Raw genomic sequence first — 4,681 nt, 5'->3', positions numbered from 1 at the left:
GATTATGGATTATGATGATAGCAGTGACGGTCATACCTCAAAAATAACGGCTACAGTAGTAGTCCTTCTAAGTTCACCAACCAAAAAAACAAACCCTTTCAAATTTTCTGATAACACCATCTAATAGTACACAATTTTAATTGTATATAATGCATCTTTGACTCCCGAATTTTCATTAGAAATTTTAAATAAACACAGTTGTACAAGCATTTGAGTATATAATATTTTTAAATTTAATCTTTAAAAGTTATATTTTATTAATTTATTTATAAAATTTACAAAATTATATATATTATTTATATTTTAGATTAGTTTAGAATTAGATTTAAATTTATAAAATAGATCCTATAAAATATTAAAGTTGGATTGGGTAGTCAAACAAAATTTGGCTTAGTCCGACTATGCACGTCCCTAGTTAGATCCTGATATCCGTCATGTTTTTGCTAACACTTTTAGTGTGTGTAGTAAGAAATTTATGAAAAATCTTACGAAAAATAATTAAATAAATATACTGTTGTGAAACAACTAAATAAATAAGGAAGATGTAATTATAAAATAAAATAAATAAATATAAATAGAAGACTTTAGTACTATAATTACTATCTCAATATAATAAAGATGATTAATATTGATATTAATATTATATGTAAAGAGTAATAGAAAAGAGTATTTAAAATACTTATAAAATAAAAGAAGAGAAAGAATTGTAATGAAAATATAAAGAGAGAATTGATTTCTTATTACTTGCTTGTTTTATTTCAAACGTTGCTTCTACTATTTATACACATGAGAAGGTTTTGATTCCAACCTTCATTTATTTTAATTGTCTTGGAGAGAGGTTTCTTCAATATGGAGAAGATAAACCAACGTGGTCATCCACATACTTATCTTAACACTCCCCCTTGGATGACTATTTAGGATTATTGCCTCATTAAAACCTTACTAAAGGAAAACCCTGTGGGAAAAACCTTAGTGAAGGAAAAAGAGTACAATATCCTTTGTGATGGGGACTGCCTCATTAAAAACCTTGTCAAGAAAAACCCAATGGAAAAAAAATCTGACAAAGGAAAAAAGAGTACAGTCTCCCCCTCTTGCTGACATCATTTAATGTTTCGAAATCGGCGCATTCCAATCTCATGTACCAATCTTTCAAAGGAGGATTTTGGGAGTGACTTTGTGAATAAATCTGCCATATTGTCACTTGAGCGGATCTGTTGGACATCAATTGTCCCTTGATTTTGAAGATCATGAGTGAAGAAGAATTTGGGAGAAATATGCTTTGTTCTATCACCTTTGATATATCCGCCTTTAAGTTGAGCAATGCATGCTGTATTATCCTCAAACAGGACAGTTGGAGCTATCTTATGATCAATCAGTCCACATGATGACAGAATATATTGGATTAAACTCCGGAGCCAAAAACACTCGCGACTTGCTTCATGAATCGCTAGTATTTCGGCATGATTAGAGGATGTTGCAGCAATCGTCTGTTTCGTGGATCTCCATGATATAGCTGTTCCACCATATGTAAATAGGTATCCTGTTTGAGATCTCCCTTTATGTGGATCAGACAAGTAGCCAGCAACTGCATAGCCAACTAGTTGTGACTTGGATCCATAGGGATAAAACAATCCCATATCAATCGTCCCATGAAGATATTGAAAGATTTGCTTGATTCCGCTCCAATGTCTTCTGGTTGGAGAGGAACTATACCTTGCTAGTAAGTTCACAGCAAATGATATATCGGGTCGTGTATACGTATTATTAGCAAGATACATTAGCACTCCAATGGCACTAAGATATGGTACTTCAGGACCAAGGATATCTTCATTTTCTTCCTTAGGACGGAATTGATCCTTCTCCACATCCAAAGATCTTACGATCATTGGGGTACTCAAGGGATGTAACTTATCCATATAAAATCTCTTCAAGATCTTTTCTGTGTATGTTGTTTGATGAATAAAGATCCCACTTTTTATATGCTCGATCTGCAGGCCGAGACAAAATTTAGTCTTTCCAAGATCTTTCATCTCAAACTCTTCTTTTAGAGTTTTTATAATTGTTGGAATCTCTTCAGGAGTCCCAATGATATTTAAATTATCAACGTACACAACAATAATAATAAATCCAGATGCAGTTTTCTTTATGAAAACACAGGGGCAGATATCATCATTCTTGAATCCGTTTTTGGCCAGATACTCAGTAAGACGATTATACCACATTCGTCCAGATTGCTTTAGACCATATAAAGATCTTTGCAATTTGACTGAGTATAACCCTTGCGAATATTCATTGGATGGTTTAGATATCTTTAGTCCTTCAGGGACTTTCATATAGATATGCCGATCTAATGAGCCGTATAAGTAGGCTGTTACCACATCCATTAAATACATATGCAGTTTATGATATGCAGACAAACTGACCAAATAACGCAATGTTATCGCATCCACTACAGGGGAATACGTTTCTTCATAATCTATACCGGGCCTTTGTGAGAAACCTTGTGCCACAAGTCGGGCTTTATAGCGCACAACTTCATTTTTCTCATTTCGTTTTCTCACAAATACCCACCTATATCCAACAGGTTTTACATCTTCTGGTGTACGGACTATAGGTCCAAAGACTTCACGTTTTGCAAGTGAGTCTAATTCAGCCTTCATGGCTTCTTTCCATTTTGGCCAATCATTCCTTTGTCGATATTCTTCAACTGATCTTGGCTCAAGATCCTTACTCTCATGCATGATATTTAATACCACATTATATTCAAATATTTCATTGACAATTGTCTTATTTCGGTCCCATTTCTCTCCTGTAAAGACATAATTTATTGAGATCTCATCATTTTCACAATTTTCAGGTACCTGAACGTCTTCTGGCGTTAACACTATATCAGAATTTTGGACAACTGCAGGTGTCTCTACTATGTCTTTTTCAACAGGAATATTATTTACCTCTTTTCTCTTTCGAGGATTTTTATCTTTGGAACCGACAGGCTTACCACGCTTCTGGCGTGTATTTGCTTCAGTGGCTATTTGTCCTACTGGGACATCAATTCGAATTGGAGCATTTTTCGCTGGTATATAAGATTTGGTTATACTCTTTGTATCGGAAAATGCATCAGGCAATTCATTTGCTATTCTTTGCAAATGTATAATCTTTTGAACTTCTAGTTCACATTGCCCTGATCGATGATCTAAATGTATCAACGATGATGCATTCCAATTAAGTTCCTTTTCAGGAAGCTTATTCTCTCCCCCTAATGTTGGAAATTTTGATTCATCAAAATGACAATCCGTAAACCGGACTTTAAATACATCTCCAATTTGTATCTCAAGATACCTCACTATAGAGGGAGAATCATATCCAACATATATCCCCAATTTTCTTTGGAGTCCCATTTTGGTGCGATTAGGTGGTGCAATGGGAACATATATCGCACACTTAAATATTCTTAAATGGGAAACATTTGGCTGCTGGCCAAAAGCTAATTGCATAGGAGAGAACTGATGGTAACTCGTTGGCCTCAAACGAATAAGTGCTGCGGCATGTAAAATAGCATGCCCCAAACCGAGGTTGGGAGATTTGTTCGCATAAGCAAGGGTCTAGCAATTAATTGGAGGCGCTTAATAAGTGATTCTGCTAACCCATTTTGTGTGTGAACATAAGCTACTGGATGTTCAACACTTATTCCATTAGTTTACTGGTGATGGCCTTAAAATTAACTTCCCTTGAGAACATGCAGCACAACAAAATTCACTAATTTTAAGAATCTTCTGGTTCTTTAGTGAATGTCCATGAGAGTTTTCAATAATTCTCCTCATTATGGTTGTTCTCGGATGACCCAATCTATCATGCCAAGTTATGAATTCATTTGGCTAGTAAACTTCTGGTTTACAATGGCATGTGATTCAATTGCACTAATCTTAGTATAATACAACCCAGATGAAAGTGAGGGTAATTTTTTTAATATAACTTTCTTATTTGAATCATGAGTTGTGATACATAAATACTCATGATTTCCCTCATTCATTGTCTCAACATGATATCCATTTCGGCGAATATCTTTGAAACTCAACAAGTTCCTCAGGGACTTAGTAGATAATAGTGCATTATTTATTATAAATTTTGTTCCTCTAGGAAACAAAATTATAGCTCTTCCGGAGCCTTCTATCACATTGCCTGAGCCAATGATAGTATTAACATATTCCTCTTTTGGCACAATATGGGTAAAATATATATTACTTTTGAGAATTGTGTGCGAACTTGCACTATTCGCAAGGCATACATCTTCATTATATATCCTTGCCATTTTCTTCAAAGACAAATAATAATAACATGAGTAGTATGCATAGTTAAATTGAATACTTGATCGGAATTATTTTTCTAAGAAATACTGCACATAATATCATATACTAAAATTTTATTTTAAAATTTGACACATTTAATAATTTCAAAATTCATAAACATTAATATTTCATTATTTATATACATCACATTTGAAACTTAAATGCATAGAAAATAAAACTTAACAATAAATTCTTTACATTATTTATTTACATAGATACTTTACAATCTCACATATTAAACTATTCCATCATTGATCAAATGGCCAATATTTCCTTCAGGGTCCTCAAAGAAATCAGATACATCATAATGAGTGGTGGAATTTTCAGTATCATTT

Source organism: Arachis ipaensis, chromosome B02 (assembly GCF_000816755.2).
Source record: "Arachis ipaensis cultivar K30076 chromosome B02, Araip1.1, whole genome shotgun sequence".
NCBI classification, from domain to species: Eukaryota; Viridiplantae; Streptophyta; class Magnoliopsida; order Fabales; family Fabaceae; genus Arachis; species Arachis ipaensis.
Note: the sequence above shows the minus strand (reverse complement) of the source record.